A 21,283-nucleotide genomic window follows, 5' to 3' on the forward strand; every position below is an offset into this window, starting at 1 on the left:
CTGGATGCATCCCTGTGCTCCACATAGGTCACCAGCATTAGCCCTGTTGTGCCATGGAGAAACCTGTGATGGGATTATAGTGACTGCCTGAGGCCACACAGCAAATCCGTGGCAGAGCTGAGAGCAGAAGTGAGATTAGGACAACCCAAATCAATGCTTTTGCACTCCTATCCACGTGCCGTGACCAGGGCACACATAGCTGCTCCATCAGCAAACCAGGAACGTGATGCAATTAAAAACTGCAGCCTCCACTGGGATATGGGAGAGTCCATATTGCTAGAGTTTTCAACATGTGAACATGGCAGGGTTCTTGATAAGCTCACCTAGACTCCTATACCCATGAAAGGCTGGACCAGATGACCTCTCAAAGTCCCTTCCAGTCTGGGCTATTGTATGAAAAACCAATATGGGAGTGTAGCATGAAGGGTTTGTTTTCAATGGCACTGCTCCCTTGACCTGTTTGGCCTTACGCCCACACCAACACTGGCATCAGCACAAGGGCAGGGTGAGAAAGCATGGCCACAACCAAGGGAAAGGGAGGAGAAACACGACATTCCTGTTTCGCTCTGAAAGGGTTCTCTGGAGGCTTCAGGAAAAAAACACCATGTGCTAATCCGTTCCCAAGTTTCTACAGGAAAATAGTAAGTGTGCTAAGAGGCCTGAACACTGCTTTTGCCAAACAACTGCTCTCCCACTTGTTGTGCTGCTTGCACAGAGATGAATCACTGCCTCCCGAAAGCTGTAATTTACTGGGAGGACATCAACCGGCTCTTCGTGGTAGGCAGGTGAAACTGATGCCTCCCCACTTAATTGCCTGTTTTTCTTCAAACTCAAAACTGGTTGACTAGTAGGATCTCACAAGGATTACCAAACCCAAAAGACAGATTTAGTAACACATTACTTTGCTAAGACATTGCCCAGTGAAAAACAAGACATCTCTGGATGAGTTCCTTAAATTCAAGAGCTGTGATTTGCTCCCTTCTCTAACTGATCGCAATGACCCGATTCCCAGGAAATAAGATCTTGTCTTTGCAAAGGTCTCAAATGTTGGCTGACAAGGCATGATGCAACAAAAACACCAAGAGCTAATTAATAGGATGCAACTAGCTTTCCTCTCATAAAAAAAAAAAAAAAAAAAAAAATCAAAATCTACACCATGAAAGAGAAAACATTTGGATTAAGGCTTTAACAATGTCCTCCCATTTAATTGTCCATGAGCAAGTGCCCCAATCCCAGAGCCCCAACCCCAACAAAGCAAGCCAGGTGTGACCTCCTCTAACGATTTCTTTTCTTTTTTTTTTTTTTTTTATAATTAAAGAGTGGCCACAAGAGCTCACCTGCACACAGCCCCTGTTGTGCATACATGCATGACTGATCGGCACGCCCAGAGATCACCTCACTGATCAGACCTGCAGGGAATTAGGACTAAGAACATGCAGTTCATGAATTACTACAGCATGTCCAGGCATGAGATCAGCACCAAGCTTCCTGACCCAGCCACTGGGGCACTGGCATCAAGCACGTGCTGCTGCAAAGCGGCTGAGAAGCCCTGGAAAGCATGGACTGAATCCAGGCCATATGGGGAAGTCACAATGTAGAGCGTGCCTGGTGACAGGACAGGACAGAGCTCTGCTGGGGGAGCACATAAGCACTTTTTGGTGCTTACACGTTTTAATGACTCTTGCTCAAACTAAGCAGTTCCCAGGGGAAGGGGAGCAGGGGACACCATGCCTCATTTCCTAGATTGTAAAGGAGATCAAAAGCATTTCCTTGGTCTAACTTCTGCAGCTTGTTAATCTGCCATGAACAATTCGGTACTGCAATGCTGATGGATATGTGAGCTGCTTATGGAATTTGAACTAAGGGAGAGAAATATCCCACCCCAGAGCTTGGACTAAGCGATTACAATATTTCAAACATCACTCAAGAAAGTCTACAGCTACTTTTTATACACAAGGTCAGGCTAAATGGAAACAACCGCCCTTCAGACCTGACAATCTCTCTTTTTGCATACCCTGTAATTTCTATCCCTTTCTCCTTACAATTTTCCACTGCTTTCCACTACTGGTTCAGACATCAGAAATAATCAGGATATTTAAGACAATTCAGCTTAGATCAGCTAATTCATTGTATCCTCTGGGCTAGAGGAATCACTAAAGACTAGAAAATTCAGAGATGTCATTTGTCAAAGGCACTTTGAGTGAATTTATTGTATTGATACAATGAGCTTATCGAGTGTTTCCCTATGGAGAAGCTATGAGTGGAGATCCATTTTCCCATTACAATACAATGTCATTTAATGTAAGTGTATAAACTGTCTGTGTCCCATCATCACACATTTAGCAAAGGAAATTAAGGACACAAAGGAGAGAGGAGTAATGAATTCTCCAAACGCAATACTGTCCAGACAGTAGGAAACATTGAAAATACTGTCTCGTGCATTTGGAGCTGAGCCTTCCTGAATAAATTAGCATTCAGCCAGTGAGGACACATGGAAGGAAACTTTGCAAAGTGCCAAAAACGACTTGTCTGAAAAGAATTCAGTAAATAGATTCCAGTGTCTGACAAGTGTAAGCTGCACCGAGTATTATCAGAGAGCAATACCTCTTAACCACGTGGACTGCCTTGATAAATGGCAGCTTCTACCAGCTGAAGTCCAAGAAAGATAATCCAAAGGGTCCCAACAAGGCAAGGCGGGAATGAGCACAGTGACAGATGCTGCCCAAGCAGTGTACTCAGAAGTCAATGCATGAACCATATCAATGTGTTATTTGTTTTCACAGACTCGTTCCAGATTGTATTTCTGGCACACTGGGGTAAGATCAAGAGCATTTCTCCCAAGAAACTAAGCTAATGAGGATAATTAACGCAGCTCCTAAATATATAAACCGTGCAGATAACGAGCTTCATTTTAATTTTGCTTTTCTAGCAAAAGCAGATGGATTGATCTGACCTGTTTCATGGGACTTTTGCCTTGCCAAAAAAAGACAAACACTCTCCCTTTAGCTATGGAGCCATAACCAGGCCAACAGTCCTCTCCAGTGCTTTTAGGGCAATTTAGGCTCCACTTTAGCTTACTCCCTGACTTCAGCTTCTTCTGCCAAGCAGCTGGCAGCTGGGGGATGAGGGGATCCCCCATCGCTTTTGCTGGCAGCAGCATCCACACTGTGTGCTCAGCCCAGGTTTCACAGAAACACAGGTTCCATCCCTCAAACAAGTGAGCAACATAATGGGACTTTGATTCAAAATTATGGATTAAGGCCAAGTTAGCACTTCAGCCGTGAGGTCTTTCAGAGTGCAGGACTTCAAAAGATCAGCAGATACCAGACAGCCACGTAATGCAGGGAAAAAATGAATAATGCAGTATTCCATTTCTCTGAATGGATGAAAAAAAGATCTAGGATAATAATGTAGTACTTATGATTAATAATGGCTGGACTTTAATCAATTTTGGTACAGGCCAAGAACCAAATAAATATTATGTGGATAACGTTCCTCTCATGGTGCCAATATAGAATCAATTAAGTTGAAAAAGACCTCTAAGATCACGGAGTCCAACCATTAACCCTGCTGCCAAGCCCAACACTACACCATATCCCCAAGTGCCACATCTACACGTCTATTAAATACCTCCAGGATGGTGAGTTCACCACATCCATGGGCAGCCTGTTCCAACACTTGACAACCCTTTCAGAGAAGAATTGTTTTCCTAATACCCACTCTATACCTTCTCTGGCACAGCTTGAGGCTGTGTCTTCTTGTCCTATCACCTATTACTTGAGAGAAGAGACCAGTCCCCACCTGGTTACAATCTCCTTTCAGGTTGCTGTAAAGAGAGATAAGGTCCCCTCAGACCCTCCTTTTTTCCAGGCTAAACACCCCCATCTCCCTCAGCTGCTCCTCACAGGACTTGTGCAGCAGACCCTTCATGAGCTCCACTGCCCTTCTTCGGACATGCTGCGGCACAAAAGGAGAGCAGCCAAAATGTTACAGCACAGATCAAATGATTTTTGATCCTAATGATTCACCTCAATCAGCAACTGCTAAGCAGACCTCACAGGCCACCCTCAGGAGCTGTTTACCTAAACCTTGACCACCTGTGCGTGCATGCACACACACACACGCGCGCGCGTGCATATTTTGAGTGCTTTCTAATTAGTATTTGCCAAGTGGCCCAACATCCTTGCTCTTGTGTTGCCTGAAAATTTTCCTCTGGCCATCACCCACCGAGCTCTCACCAGCCTCCTGTCATGCTCACAGAGCTCAGACACCCAACCCTGGCCATCCCTGCAAGTCACACCCAGCATGCAGGTCCTCCAAGAGCAGAAAGCAGTGAGGGGCATGCCTGTGTTACCGCTCATCTCTCCCAGTTAAAGTGATCCACCTCCCTGCAAATGTAAAGGATTTACAGCAGCCAGAGGAATATCACATCCTGCACCAAAACTGCTCTGAACCCCTGACAGACAAGAAAATATCCAAAAGCCTCATCTGCTAGCAAATTTTTGGCATCTGATGGGAGGCAGCAAATGGCATGCTCCCAAAGTCTCCTCTCTCTGTTCTCAGTGCTTTTTTAAAAGGCATCCACACAGTGAAATTAATATGGATTATATTTAAACGGTTTTTAAAATGCTTTCAATGCACACAGAAAAAAGAATCTATCATGTGGAATCCCTGAATATATATTAAACAGAACATAGACTGTAATGGTCTTTATTATTCAGACAATAATTCTGTCCAGAGGTTCCAGGTGATCCCTGTCAGGTTCACACCTGGTCATGCACATGGGTCTAATCTTTGCCTACAAATCTGTGACTGCATCTTCAGAGCTGGTATGTATCCACACATACCTGTAACAGCACATGCTATCAAGAGACAGAAGGCATGCTGCAGCAAATGCACTGCTTGTACTCAGCTGCTGTCACAGTAGACCTTTAATCACTTAGAGGAGGTCATGCATTTTCCTCAGTTTACATGTTTAATATTAAAATGGTTTAAGATGTAACTGCTTTGAATGGGAATTTCCTAGCGTTAGTTGCCACAGCCTAGGTTTGAGGCCACAACCTCAGATGCTCAGGCTCAAAATAGACAAAAAACATAGTCGTTAACCCCCTTCCACTCCCAGGGCACACAGTCAGCCAGCCCTTCCATCTTTTCCCATTACTAACAGATAAGAGGACAGTTGTACCTGCATGATCTGTACTTACTCCTGCAGGACTCGTGTTGAATGGAGGAGCAGATCAGTATCATCACCAGACTGGTTACCAGACACCACAGGACCACAGATACCTTCTTAGGCAAAACTCTCACTCAGCAGCCTTGTCCTGAAAGCCCAGATTGAGCCAACCCTATTTAAGGTTCAAGCAGCTTTTTTCCATTTTTCTCCCACCCGCCAGGAGCAACTGGTCCAGTCCTGTGGTCTTTTTCCATTCCCCTCTTCTCTCAATGTATAAAACGCTTTTCTTCACTTTTCCTTCTATGCATTATTTCACCCATTCAGAGTCCTCCTCTCCACTCATTTCTTGCATGATGCCCAGAATTATAAATCTCCAGTGCTTTCTCACAGATGACATTTTCACAAACAATGACATCCTAGCCATTTCCTCTCTGGAGTTCTCTGGCACATCCTGTTTATTCTATATCTATCTTGTTTGCATTGCAAACTCTTCAGAATAAGGACTTTCCACATTTTGCGTCCTATACTGGCTGGAAACATGACTGGTGCTACTCAGTTCAAGGTTTTAAGGCCAGAAGAGATCACTGCAATTATCTAGCCTGACCTTTTGCCTACCACACAACAAATTTCATCAAGTGACTTCTGCTTTAGGCCCCTGATAGTCCTCATAGAGATATGCTACTAATGGGGATGATGGTCACCATATCATTTTTTATTTTGCTCTTTCCCCAATTTTTTGCATATTCAATATTTCTCTCCTTCATATTTAAATCCTTCCAATACTTTCAGCCATTAGCCCATGTTCAAATTTTAAGAGACATTCTAAAATATACACATACCTTATTTCTGTGATGTCTTCACTAAAACAGTTGACATTAATTCCTTATTATACTTTGCGTTTTCACAATTTATATTGAATGTGCTTTTCTGAGATATGTTCAAGAAAATAGAACTGTATTACAAACAACAGATTTACAATCCTGCTTGTAAGAAGGTACATCTGCAAAAGATTAAAGAACTGAAATGACCTGAGAAAAAAGTAAGAGGAGAGAACGAGCTGATGGCATTGCTGGCATGCAAGGTATTTTTGTGTTAAAAACGTATATACAAAAAACCATTCATACATTTTAAATACCTGTATTAACTGTAATGTTCAACATGCTATAAAATGATCATCTTTTGAAGGAAAAAAAATTAAATTCCTTTGAGCCAAGTATTAAAAGCATTCTTAAAGCAAACAGACACAAGAAGAATGCTCAAAAAAATCTGGTTTTCATCTGTCGAAAATATGTACTGGCTTCAGCTGAAAGCCAATCAATCAATACCCAAAGAATGAAAAAAAAAAGTTCTAGCCAGTCATAACTATTTTTTTAACTACAATCATCTGGCAGTGGAGCACCACTGACCTAACTTCATGAGCATCTGTCAGCTGGTGATGGCCACGGTGCTGTCAGGAGAAGAAAACAGCAACCCTTTGCTCATTTTACTGAGCAGACTAAAAGTGACCCACCACAAATCACAGTGAGTGGCACAGTCTGGAGTGGAAAAAATACCCAAAATAAATGCACAAGGAAACCTCTGAGCCTGCTGTGCCCAGTGCACCCAGAGCTCTGGGAGGCTGCAAGGTACTAAAAGGGTCCAAGTACGAGGTGCAACAACTGCACTTCATCACCACTAGGTGGTTATCCACCAAACTCTAATTTCATTGTTTCTTCTAAAAAAAATTATATTATCCCACCCATAGTTGAAGTTTCTATGAACATGGCATCGTGCAAGAACAATAGAAGCGCTTCTCTAGTTTTCTTTTAATTACTATGGCAACTCTGTTTATTTGGATTTAAACATCATCCTGGGATGTTTATAACGCCAACAGCACATCACAGTGAGGCAGAACAGGAAAGGGAGAGCCAGTGAGACTCTCACTGTGGCTAACCCTGGTCCAAATCAAGTAATGCAAAACCCCACAGTCAACAGCTGTAGTGAAAAACACAGATTAAGAATTGAACAGAAATAAACATTTCTTTCCACTTGCATTTTTTAACAGAGTGTTCTCTCAACTCTGGCAGCCTTGAAAACTGGGAGAGCTCTACCAACTCCCCCAGGTGCCCTTCTGCATCTTCACCAGTCTGCAAAATTGGGATTTTAACTTGTGGCATCATGTAACCTGCTTTCCACATGGGCTTTCAGGATCATGGAAGGCACACCAGTTAACTGAAGATCCATTCCACCCACCCTAACAATTGTGCTTCTTACTGTGCTCAAACACAGGAATGACTGAACAGCTTCACAGGACACCAGCAGTACTTCCAGCATAATTAAACCACTCACTTCCATGCAAGTTTAGGCTAAAACCATATAAGCGACACTCAAGACCACTGTGAAACTCATGCAGCAGCACTTAACTGCTCCTCCCTGAAACAGTTTGAGCTCAGGATGCTGTACTTGTGGGTTGTGTTAAATGCTGCACAGACAGGCAGTCCCCAGCAACACTACCCTGTAATTAATTTCACAAGATATCTACAAGTACGTGCAAACTCCAAGAAGCACAAGTTAAAGTGCACAAAGAATCACAGAACACCTCAAGCTGGAAGGGAGCCGTATGGATCATCGAGTCCTGCTCCTCACAGAACTACTTTAGTTTTAACTAAACCATATGACTAAGAGCATTGCCCAGTGGCCCCTTGAACTCTGAGAGGCATGGCACCATGACCACTTCCCCTGGGGAGCCTGTTGCAGAGATCAACCACAGAAGAGGCAGAATTACCAACTTCCACCAGATTTAAGATTCAGCAATGTAGGGGAAAACAAAACCAAAAACAAACCCCAACAAAACAAACCAACAAAAAACAAACAAACAAACAAACAAAAACCCCAAAAACAAACAAAAACCTCCAAAAAACCAAACAAAAAAACAAAAACAAAAAAAAACCCAAAAAACCAAAAAAACCCCAAACCAAAACAAAACAGAAAATAAGTAAGTAACCTAATTTACAGTTCTGCCATGGTTAAAATGAAGAACTGAGCAATTGTTTTCAGTCACAATAGGCAATTGTTGAAAGAAATCAAGAAAAGATCATCCTGCAATCCATCTCGGAGGCTATCCAACAACTTGGAAAATGGTCTGTCACTTCATCCATCAGGAATTTCTACCACCCAACTGGCTATAATGTGATCCTGGCTGGCAGGGAGCAGGACTGATGTCTCTAGGACTCTGGAAATTGAACAGTTCTAACCTCCCCTAAACAGAGAACAATTTACCTGCACATTTTCCAAAATTACCATTACAAGGAGACTGCTTTCAATCAAACACTCTGCAGCCAAAGAGAGTTTTGCTCTGTTTTGTTTTGTCCAGAGTAGCACAGAGAATTAGCAGAGGAAAGATCAGGTAATTGCCCCAGGCACACTGCTTCCTCCTGCACTAGAGGCTGGCTATCACCCTAGCTTCAACTTCTAGAGCTTCAGCTTCAACATCAAGCTTTTGATGGAGGAAAGATGTTTGTCCCACCCACACTGGTGATTTTTATTACCTTGGAAGAGCTGAAGAAATATTTTGTACACACCAAGAGATCTCACACACCGGATGGGGAACAGGGCAGAGGTAGGGTAAGGTCCAGCCTGCAGCAAGTACTCTCTCATACAGCCTCTGCACTAGGAGTAAGACATGCAGAGTTGAGATGCCTCCATGTAAACCACACAGGTGCTATCCCCACACAGACACAAAAGAAAGAAGAGTCTTTCAAGTGACCCTTAGACCCTCGGTGCAGCAGAAAGGATCCTGGAAAGTCTCCAAGCAAGGCAACAAACATGGGAAGCCCCAAACCTGCAATTATAGCAGCCCATGGGGACAAGAGAATCACCATTATTCCAGGAAGATCAGGAACCACAGAAGAGTTCCAGCACAGCCTCCCAGTGTACCCAGGGGCACAAAATCCATCGTCACAACTGCTATGTCTTGCTTGCTTAACTACCCACACAGAACCAGTTCTGTTGGAACTTCATGGAGAGACGAGTCAAACAGGACAAAGGCAAATGTCTAAAAACAGCAGCAGGGTGGGGATTATTTTTATTTTGGAACTGAAGTGCTGCAACAGCCTTTTTGACACAGAAAAAAAAAGTTTTCCTCAGAAAGCAAAATGCTTAAAAGGGTCTCTGCACAAATAACACATAACAGCCATAGGTGTATAAAAAAAACTCCGTTAGCTTCCAAAGTGACTTTTTTGTGACTGGTCAGGCTCGAACTTAGCAGCAACTTGCAGTAGTCCTTCCTGAAGAAAACACCTCTAGCTTCATCTGTGAAACAAACATGTAGAGGTTAGAACTGCATGCAAAACTACTTCTGCAGTGAACCACCCCCAAAGTTTTGAACGGTATATTTCATTTTAGTACCATCTCTGCAGAGCACGGTTAGTTAATCTCACATTTAACCCTCTGTGCCAACATTTGTATAGTTTCTGTTGCCGCGCCGGAACCCGCACATAATGGGATCTGGCTCAGCGCTCGTGGTGCTCCAGGGATCAATTACCATTTTATACATCAGTGTTTCATTACTGAGCCGTGAATGTCCTCCAGCCAATCATACCCTCAGCTCCACGCTCCAAGACTCTAATCTTTGAAAATTAGGTATTTGGCAAGATATACTGTAAGAAAGGAAAACGGCCGGACTCATGCTGTTTTGAATGCATCCAGCTTCCATTCACAAATACTGCCATGGCGGTGGCCACTAGATGTTTGTAGTTATGTGATTAAAAAGAAAACGATGATAATTGTGGAGTGGAAATGCACTCTCATCTGTCACTTCTCCTGGAAAATAATGAGCTCTCTTCCTTGTTATGTTCACTGCAATACATCTTTGGAAAAGCCTTATAGAGATTAATGCTCAATTGCTGTAAATGAGCTTAGCTTTATTTATTCTAGGAGAGGATCTGGCCCCAAAGTCCCAATAAGCCATTGCTTCACTATGCTTATTAAAGGAAAATCCTATATGGTAGCTAAGACAGGACTTTGGCCTTGTGTCTCGCCTGTAGATTCAGCAATGGAGATTTGGCATGCTTTATATCAACAAGCCGTGCCTAAGTGCACACTTTAAATGAGTCTGAGATACAAGACAGCAAACACTATAAATCTTCACACAGTAAGACAAACTCAACGTTTCTGCTGCTCATCTTCAGCTTTCCTGTCTCCTCCCCATGTGCTGCAACAGGACCGGGAACCTCACTGAGCTCTGACTGATGACACGGGAAATTCATCTGCAGCACTGTAAATATTTGAAATAGTTGATTCTTGAGCAGCAGCTCTGTAGCAGAGACTCTGGGGAACAGAGGCACTGCATGCCCAGACAGGCTGGTTGGGTCCCCACTGGACTGGAGGTACCAAGAAGGGAACCATGTCACCGGGAGGAAGACCTCAGGGAGAAAGCAAGTGTGCTCTTAAAAACCACTGTGATTTCAGTCATCTGTTTTGAAATTGCAAGTGCTGTAAAGTGACAACACACAAGTCACAGCCACATGTTAAGAGAGTTTGTTTTAAATCATGAGGTGACAATAAGAATCCATTATAACTCCGTTTAACATTCCTGGGCTGGTATGCAACTATGCAACCCACACAACACCACAGCTGCGGTAGTGAGGTCTTGAAAATCTGCTCCAAGAGATCGGAGAAAGCACCAGAACCAAATGTGAGGACAGTGCCAGAAGTCTCACATGGATGGTTGCATTCACCCCCACCCAGCCTTTCCTCTTCCCATTGCCACTTACACTCCAGCTGCATCCAGGTGGCAGAACAAAAACTGGCTGACTCTTTGGGAAGGATTTTTAGCATACGTTTCATGGTTCAGCAGAACTAAGGCTGTGGCTCAAAGCCTCTTACACTGGCCACCCAAAGTACAAACATTCCCTTAAATAACCCTTGTTGAGAACTGGGGCTTTCCACACCTTTTTGGAAAAGAATTGCACTTCAAGGAGAAATTTTTTTTAACTAAGTGATAGAAACCCTCTGCCATGCGACTTAAAGGGATCAGCCTCTATGGCTTCAAGAGCCCCCACACCCCCCAAAAAAAAAAAAAAAGAAAACCATATACTGAACAACTGATACACAAATGTCTGAATACTAATGACCTAATCATGTGGTTTTTCCATGACTTTAACAAAGATTCTGTGACCCCAGTACCGGCATTCTGATGAGCAAATATGTGCAGAACAGCAGCAGATGTCAGGTATTGAAAAAAAATAAAAATCCTACCTTTAGATGATTCTTTTCATAGAAAAAGATGAGTTGAGTACAGACTCCTCCTTCAGATATTAATACAAGGACAAAACTCTAAATTGTCTCTTCAAGTACAGACACAGAGAGCAACTTGTCACACGTGGATTTTTGTGGCTGGACAACAAATGCTGTTTATTTTCAAACTAGCATAGTCCAGACTCAGCTGAACATCTCACAGATGCCTAAGAGTTTCAGATCTCCCTCCGAGCTATCAGGAATGGCTTGTTTGCTCCTTCTACCTGCTAGAATTCTCCAGGTGAGCTTTAAAACTACTGAACAAAGGAAATACAGCAGTTAACAGTGGAATTGTAGTACTTTACCTTCCACAAATACTGATTTTATTGAATGTTGTGCCAGTACAGCCTTCTCTATCTGATACACATGTTCATGAAATGTATAAAGCTAACACCCTAGCTCTGTCGTGTTCTTCATTAATAATTAAGATTATTGGCCATTTTAGGTGTATACAACATATGTTTCAAAATCTAGCCCTTTTTTTCTTTTATAATGACCCACTTGGTGTCTTTGCTGTTTTTAGAAAGGGCTATGCTGCTCACTCAAAGCTCTGGGAGACCACAGTAATCCTCTCTCAACTGGAACTGGGCTTGGATGACAGTCTATTCTGGTCTTTTGGCACTAGCCATAAAAGAAGACACAGATTAAGCTTTTCAAGATGATTTCTGCCAGATAACACACTCAAATAAGCAAGTGATACAGTGACAATACTATTTCAGTAATGCTCAGAGCTGACACAATTGGTATTTTCAGCTCTGGTCATTCCTACAGTTAATAAGAGTATAAATTAAAAATGCCATCCCCACTATACATTCAAATCATTAGTTTCATGCATTTATTATTTTTCCTATAATTTTCTTTTTCCAGATGAAAAAAACCTTCTCCAGGAACTGTTAAGCGTTGATAATAACAGACCAGAACACAAAGCCATTTTTCACTGTCCAAGAGGAAACATTTAACATCATGGCTCTGACACAAGTATGCCTGTCACCGACACCCTGCACATGCAGTGCCTGCCTGCGTGTGGATCCCCCACCAGCCCAGCTCCACAAGCCATCCTGTTTACTATTTAGGGCCGACGTTAAAGCCAAACCAAGCTCCACCCCACAAAACCCAGAAGAAGAGCAGCTTGTGCAGATGTTGAAATTCTGGTGAGAAAGACAAACTATAAACAGATTTCCTAAAGGAGCCGCCTTGGGACATTCTTATCCAGCAATTCCACTAATTCCCTTGATAGAGAAAACAGGGGACTGCGAATGAAATCTGCAGACAACAGATAGCTGGGAAAAGTCTGTCAACTCAGAGAATGGGTAGAAGTGTACTCAGAACATTCAGGGACTAAAACAACTGAGAGGAGGTTCAGCTTGTAATAAAGCCAAGTGCAGTCAAGCACTTTGGGATTTAAGAAATATGTTCTGCAGCTTGGTAGCTCAACAGTTGGAAGTGATACAGAAAGAGAAAGCCATTGGTGGTTTAGTGGCTCATGGCAAGAGGGTAAAAAAGCTTGATGTTGCCCAAGGTCTCAGTGAGGAATGGGAAAATATGCAAGACAGTAGTAAGGTCTCAGCTGGAACAACGTGCAATTTCAGGTTACTGAGTTCAAGAAGGTTAAGTGACACTGGAATAGTGCAAGAAAAGGTCAGCAGGATGACCTCTCCCATGAGACAAAGAGACATTGGTTTTGCTACTGGAGCAAAACGAAGGCTCTCTTTGGAGGGAAAAAGGAAAGACAGAGAAGTACAAACCATCTATAAAGAGGTTTAGGTTGGAACTTGAAAGGAGACATATCCACCAACATAATACTGTTTGAGCAAAGCTTCAAAAAAAAAAATTAGGCAGGAGGACAACTGTTCAGTACATGAAAATCTAAAGAATAGTTGTCTGAGACAGCCAAAAACATGACCAACCATGCAGGATGTCCAAAGCTGGTCCTGATAACATACCTCCTCACCATATACAGCCCAATGAGCCTGCCAGCCAAGGTGCAGGAGCTTCACTGCTACCCCAGAACCCGACACTTTCCTTCACCTGCCACCAGGTCATCTGCTATCACCAGAAGGCCATGGTGGTTTAGTGCATGGAGAGTTCAGACTCATGTTACTGACACAGTAGAAGCTACTTTGGCTTCCTAAATCACTACACAGTGAAAAGGGGGTGACTTTTTCCACAAAACTTAAGGTTATGCCCAAATCAAGTCAAAGGAAGACAATGAAAGGAGACTGGTGAAAAGCATGGTAGGTCACACAAAACGACTGGGGTTAGAAGAGAAACAGTTTTAAAGGAAAGGAGAAGGTTTGTGGCTGAAGGCTTTAGAAACCATCACTATGATAGCAAGCAATTCACTACCATGGTTGAACTCCTCCACTACTCCCCAACGCCACCCAACAAAATTAACAGTGCAGGCAGGTTCAAACGAGGGCAGTTGACAATCTTGTTAGTCCAAATTAATCTCTGTTTCAAATGAAAAACATGAAGTTAAAAAGGGGACGAGGGTGAAGGAAGGAAAACATAGAGGCTAATTAATGTCAATCACTATAAAAACCCATGACTGATGCTTTTGACATGACCCTTCCAGACAGTGTTTCTGCAGACAGTTGTGTGAGCGTGAGGGGAGTGCCAGAGTGCCGCATAAGAAGCAGGATTAGGCGGGAGGTGCCTTGAAATCCACACAACACAAAAACATCTTGCTCAAATACTTATATACAAATACCATGTCCAGATGTTGCAGCAGAGACCTGTGGATGTTTATGCCTTCTGTACCATCTCAACAGCAAAGGCTTAAAATGTCTGTGTAGCAGGATAGGTAGAAACTAGACTCCAAATTAAGTACCACAAACTACTGCTACTGCCACAGGAGGTGTGCAAAGAAGGAGAATTACCCCCATGTGCTTTTCTTCTGTGAATTTACCATCCCACTGTCACCTTACATCTAGAAAAGCCACAAACAGAATTACGAGCTCATTTCAGGCTTCTTTTCTTAAGTCCAACCAAGTATTTTGCCCACAGAGGGGCTTCATTTGTACATTTTTGTGGTTGTTACACTCTACTCAATCTTCAAACCTTACAGCAAAACATACAGTATTTTTAGGTTACCGGGTAAGATTTAAACTCTCTATCCACGAGAAGAAAATGAGTCATTAGTCAACTACATAGTTTATAGAAACAGAAATTACCAATTTCCCTCTACTCCTTGGACACAGTCTGTTGCTTTCACTGTGCTGCAACTTTGGGACTGGTACATCAGACATTTCCTTCATTAGGTTGCATTTGGAAAGTTGTCATTGCAATACCAAAGACAAGAATTTCCTACTCTTAACTGAGCACTATCAGGAGGCTTTGCTAAGCAACAGGATTGCAGAGTAGAAACTGCTCTAATATTGAAGTTTTTGAAATCCAAATTAAATTATAAGCAGTTCTACAAAGTCTCCTTAAAACTCTCAGTGTGTGTTCCCACGTCCCCCAAGTGCTCTCTTGCAATTCACCTGCAACACAAACAACTGTCTTTGGCCAACTTTGTGTTGTTTTTAAAGGGCAGCTGAGCTTATGGAAGACAATATAAAATTATTTTTCCCTGTTCCTCCAGAAGGGCCCTGGCTGCTCAAGGCAGCTGCTGCACTTTGCAGGCAGATGGACTCTCTTAAATGTTAGTTTTAATGGCAAAACTAACTTTTCAGCCATAAAAAGTTCAGCTTTCTGCATTCCCAACAGCTGTTTCTAGAAGGCTGCTCAAGCACCGTGGCTGAGTGGCGGTTTCTTTAGAAGTTTCTTCCCTGGAGGGTAACTTCAGAAACCATCTTGGTTGGTCTAAACTCCTGCTTTAAAAGCTGCAGTGGAAGGCGCTTCATGCTTTTTAAATGAAAGCAACACTTTAAAAGGATTGTAGCAGCTGGACATGAGGAGAGATGAGACACTGTCTATCCAAAGTTTAAAAATGAGCCCACAGCTAGGAGAGAGCAGCCACATTCTTACAGATTGGTGTAAACCACAAACAGTTTCATTTAAGTCCAGCTGGAGAGTAAGGACCCTGAAAGGAGGTTTCCCTTTGAAGCCCTATAACTTCTGAGCTCCCTTGGAAGAGACCAGCAATACCTCAAGCGGGCAGAAGATGCTGCTGCACAGACATACATGTGCTTTGTCTGCAAGACACAACCTACATACCTCAGCTTACTTCCACTGCTAGCAGGCACTTTTCAGAGTTTTTCCTTTGATTCCTCTCACAGATGTGTCTACCATCCCAGAGAAGTATCCCATCCACAAGCCCTTTCTCACTCTTTACTCCCTACTCTGCTATTCAGGTGCCAGTATGGGGAATTCAGCAGGGCAGCAGAGTTTTAAGTCTTGCATCACTTTTGGGTCTTGTTAGGCAGGTGGTGCCTATCAAAAGCATTTAACATTTTTCACCTTTATTTCATCAACAACATGGAAGAGCTGAGGTGACTTCATGCAGGAAGCATTTCTACATCCTCCACAGCCCTCTTCCCAGGAGATACACAGGAAGTAACTTCCCTTTGCTGAAGAAAGCAACTTTCCCCAATTTCTTATCAGTTGGCTCATCATCAACCAAGCAATGGAGAATTTACACCGGAGATGCCAGTTAGTCTACAAACAAATCTGGTTTGTACTCAATCCGAAGAAGGCCTGAGTATCAGCTCAGCATGTCACGCTTATCCTGAGGTCACTGGTCAAGACCCATGGAATCAAGACATCACTTTCAATAAATATTTTCACATTAAAACACCTGGAAAAGAGCCAGGAACTTCAGCCAATCAGATGAATATACAGTACAAGCCAAGCAGTCCCCTATGGTTATCCTGTCTCTGGAAGTTGGCCTCTTAGCAAGTAATTTACATCTCATGCTCATTCATATTTTAAACAGGTCTTTTAAAACCTGTTTCCTACATGTCAGTGTGTTTAAGGATCTCAATAACCTTTTGCTTTGGTGGCTGCATCCTTCTCCCCTCTGCTCTTTCAGCTTTGACCTAGAAGAGCACCACAGCTATAACTGGGTCAACCCACATCGCAAAATATCCTGCCCCAAAAGAGGAAGGTCAATGTTCAAAGACACAGGACAAAGGTCTTTTGCCTGGTATTGTTAGCTGGACTGCAAGATGACCTGTGAACAAGCAGTACAGAAGTCTGACCCCACCAAGGCATTCTTGACCATCCTGGATTACGGGCAAGAACTTGAAAATTAGCTTCCTTCCTGTTCAGTAGGGTGAGATTCCTGCTCCTTTCAGCAACTCCTGTGTCAAAAACATCAACAGTGCCCTTGCTGCTCTCCCAGCTCACCAGCAACTGCAGAGATTTGCAAATACATTCCCTCACTGTTTTGTACATACTCACAGTAGTACTTGGAAGCCACACCCGTTTCTTGAGTCAAAAGGTCAAATTCTGCAAATTACTGCAAATCTTAAGCTTTGGCAGAATTCATCTGGAGCCAAGAGCTTCTCAATGCTGTAGAAAGTGCTGGAGATGCTGTGGGACAAACCAAGTGAACTATGCCAATGTGAATCTAAACCTCCAGAAAGCAACGATGGCAACTACACCAACAGCCTTCCCCTTGCAGTGTTCAACTTGTGTTTCAGATTTACATTAGATTTACATAACATTAGATTTAGTCCATCACCCACTGTCAAGAGGAGAGTTGTATATGAAATAACAAAACATGACATGGGTATGACATGCCCCAAAGCCAACACACCTGGGCCAGGTAACTCCAGCACAGGGCTAAGCAAACACAGCCATGCTGCATCCCATGCAGGTCTAGAAGAAGCAGAGCCATGTTATCCTAATGCTTTAGGGATCTACTCGACCTGAGCTAGCCCTGCACTGAGACAACACAGAGCGCTGCAACCACCTTCCCAACAACCACAAGTCCTGGAGATGGACCTCTGAGACATCAGGTGGGCTGAGGTTCTGTCCTCAAATCAAAGTATTTCTAAACACCCCAGCTCCCAAGAACTCCGGAAAATGGGCCAGGACCTGTGCTGGGTTTTGCCCCATGTGACTTCAACCACTGATCACTATCAACATTCACAGAACACTCTGCAGAAAAGGCAACATTTTCCCTGAATCCTGGACTAAGCTCTCAGTCATTTACTACATTTTGGCCTACCACAACAGAATTCCACTGTGTATTTTAGCTGAATGTATTATTCCTCATTAGCAGTCTCAGGCTGTTACAAATGTTTAGCCTAGCAAAACACTGAGTGCAACTACTCCACCAATGACAGCATTCCTATGCCAAGCAAAACATTTCTCGTTCATCAGGTAGAGCAGAGGTACCAAATCCTGCTTCACAAGTTGTGTACCCTCTCACAGGCAGTGCAGGCTCTGCTGCAAACCCAGCCTCTCCACTGGAGCCACAGCTACCACAGGGCAAGGACTGGAGGAGGAGAAGGAAGAACAGGGAAGAAGAAAAGTGACAAGCCTGAAGAAAGGGGTGTCAGCCTACAGCGAATGAAAGCGCACGTCTGAGTCTGTGTGTAAAGTCAGGGCATATTCAGGTAACTCAAACTGCACTTGGGTCCTTATAGCCAGTATTTTCATGAAGCTGGCAATAGGCAGCTCCCCCTTGAAGAATTCCTCAGGGGCTGCTGCCTTTCTTTAGTCCTTCAGGAAACACAGTACCCACAACAGCATCAATTTCTACCCACAGGTGTCAAACAGGCTACCACCTCAAGATGCCTGCAGTCACAGCTCTATCAGGACTGTGGACCTTAAAATTAACTTACAAAACCAGCCAGAGAGAAGGCAACTTGACTGTTGTATCCCAGGGCTAGAAGAAGGGAGGGGGAAAATCCTAACGCCCAAACCAGCCAACAATTCTTCATGCCAAACAAGCAATTTTATTAAGGAAATAACATCTGAACAAGACACACTGCACACACACGTTCTGCAGCTGGAATCTCTTGAGCTGATGTGTCTCTTGGTGATACATAATTCAGAAAATAATTCAGCTCAGCCTCGGAGGCTGGTGGTGGTGGCTCTGTAGTCCTATCAGGCACAAAGCATGGTAAAAAGCTAGGCACAGACTTTAAAAGATATACAGAGCAAATCTGAGAAACATCTTTTTTCTCCCCTTGCAGTGGACTTGGCAGACAAAACATACTTTCAGAGTGTCGCCAATGTTCAGCCTCAAGGCAGGCGTTCTGGATGACCAGAGAGAAGCCCTGAGCCACCACAGCCCACCAGTCCCCTTCTCTGATCCCCTCTGCTGCCTGCCAGACTGCATGTGATAGGAGGAATGCCCCTGCATGCAAACAGAGGCATGCACCAGGGCAGAAGAAAACTGTCCATAAGTAGGGTTATATACACTTTGAGAGTGCCACACAAATAAAAAAACATAGGTAGCACCCACACCACACCATGCTATCTTTGTCAGTCCTTATCCCAAGACCATATAATTTATCATACTTTAAGCAGTAACAGTGAAGGACTAAATGGCACTGATATACATAGGCACATAGTGACATACTGTCTGGCACTTGCTGGAATACACAGGACATCCATATAGAAACAAAACAGATCTTCACAATTTCAGAGTTGTACCTTATTGCTTTGCTACCCCCACCAACCCCTCAGGGACCAAACATCAATGACAGCACAGCCTGTCACCTTCCCCTTTCAGTTTGGGGTACAGTGAGTAGATACAGAAGTCTTGCCATGACAGGTAGGACACGTACCCTGATTCTACAGTCTGGTTAAGGCTCTTTTCCTCCTGTCCTTGACACTTGAAGAAAGTTGCTCTCCAGTAAAGACAGGGCACGCAAAAGATCCTCCACAAAGGAAAGATCCTGCCATCCCACTGTACTTGCAGAGTATGATTCCCTCTGCTCACATCCAAAGTCCATGCATAGTCATACATCTGCTAAATCACAGCAAGATCATTCCACAGTGCCACAGGTTTTCTATTTCAAGTAGATTCATAATTTGCAGGTAACACACTTTCCTGACCATGCAGAAAAATCATGACATAAAGGATATATCATTAACACATTTCCACCAAAAGATCACACACAGAGATGTATCAGGCGAGATGACTAACCCTTCCAGCAGATCCATGAGAGGAATGAAATACTAAATTATTATTTTCTAAATACCAGAATAATATTTAGTCACTAAGTCAAAAATCCTTCCAAGATATTAGAAGTAATAACATAAAAGACCTGCTTTCTTCACATGAAATAAAAGTGAGGACCTAATTCCCAGCTTCCAACTAGACTGGGGGTACCCTGGTGTAACAGATCCCAAGATCACATAGTTCAAGATGAAGAAAAAGCCTTCATTACCCTTTCCACCCACTTTTTACCAATACCATCCAGAGGCTCCCCATCTCTCCATACCTTCTCAATTAAGGGGGATCCTCTTTTTGAGCCAGGAGATGGAGCCAAAGGGACACTCCCTACTGTGAAGAAAAGGTGAGATGCACAGATAGAGAACCTCACTTTCTGTTGTCAAGGGTGTTACTATCAGTCAATATGAAACAGCAATCCACAGTGATGCTGTAGGATGCAGGGGAGAGCTGCATAACTCACAAAACAGCTCTAGAAAAGTTGACACACCACCCACCTGAGCCAGCAAATACCAGTTACTCTTCTTATTCAACAATTTAATATCTTGAAATTAAAAACTTAGGACACATACACATTTCTAAGCAATGTGCTGACCAGTGGTGTCAGGCATCAAAAGTACTGTCAGGAGAGAGATGAATTAACCTTTATCATCAGAACTGCTGTTGTTCCAGACATTAATGCATGATATTTCTGAACAGCACAGGGTCCAGCTCAGATTGTGAACGCATTCAAAAAACCCAAAGTTTTGTGAGTCGAATGGCACACACAGAGAGTGCACTGTTGTGCAACACAATACTTAAGAGGCTTTCCATCTGCACTCCATTTCAAAGCATATTTTACTTGTTAGCTTCATTCAGAAGGTCCCCCAGTTCCGCTGCAAGAGAGGACCCTGCCAAAATGCTGGGCTGAGCAGAAGCAATGAATCTGTACCAACATAAAGTAGCTATGAATTAAGAATGAAGTACGGCTATGCCCTACATGCACCAAACCCACTAAACACCAACAGACTTTTGTTTGCTTGGGGATTAGGAGATATTTAGGGAACATGATGGCTGCGGCACTATGGCCCCCGAAAGCTCCCCTAACTGAAAGCCAGGAATCATGATAGATTTAGGAAGTAATAATTCAGCTCTATTTTTTGCATCCAATCGGAAGACAGTATATTTTCCTTATTAAAAGCGTACGCAGGCTTGCCAAGCGAAGCTCCTCTTGCAAGCCTTTCGGCAGCGCTTTCATTTTAAAAAATCTGGTGCTCGTGTGTCCTACAGGAAAGCATTTTGTGCCTGGAGTTGTAAAGGTTTCCCCCAAACGAACTGTTCAGTGGTTTTGAACCGAGCCTCGTCCCCACGGGAACGCGCACCCTCCCGCCAGACCCCGGCTGAAGTTTCTGCCCAGCCGCGAGCCCGGAGCCCCCAGCCCCGGGGCTGGGGGACGTCCTGCACCGGGCGAGCGCGGATCCCGCGGGGCTCCCGCCGCCCGCCCGGTGCCCCCCCACACCCGAATCAACTTGCGGCTCCGCGCATCTCTCCGCCTCGTCTCCCGCCGGATCAGCCTCCCCGCAGCAGCCGGCTGATCCCCGCAGCCCGCTTCCCGCAGCCCGCTCCCCGCTCATCCGCTCCATCACCTGCCGGCGCCGTGCCGCGGAGCCGGTGCGCGCCGGCGGCGGTGGCTGTGGCGGCGGCCGTGCCTGTGCCTGTGCCGGTGGCTGTGGCGGTGGCTGTAGCTGCTGCTGCCACTGCTGCCGCCGCCGCTCCCGCTG

The 21,283-nt window shown here is 43.9% G+C and overlaps 1 protein-coding gene across 3 annotated transcripts in view; it reads right to left on the bottom strand.

Moving 5' to 3' along the window:
- PDZD2 (PDZ domain containing 2) overlaps positions 1-21,283 on the bottom strand; it is a 200,767-nt gene that overhangs the window by 96,651 nt on the left and 82,833 nt on the right. The window contains exon 1 of one of the 3 annotated variants that reach the window (XM_027634815.1): positions 19,795-19,816. The exons of the other annotated variants lie outside the window; for them this stretch is intronic. The gene's annotated coding sequence lies outside the window, so the exon portion shown is untranslated. Of the gene's footprint in view, positions 1-19,794; positions 19,817-21,283 lie in introns of those variants that run through there. 3 annotated transcript variants of the gene reach the window in all.

This window comes from Corapipo altera, unplaced genomic scaffold (assembly GCF_003945725.1).
Source record: "Corapipo altera isolate COAL_440 unplaced genomic scaffold, ASM394572v1 61411, whole genome shotgun sequence".
In the NCBI taxonomy this organism is placed as follows: Eukaryota; Metazoa; Chordata; class Aves; order Passeriformes; family Pipridae; genus Corapipo; species Corapipo altera.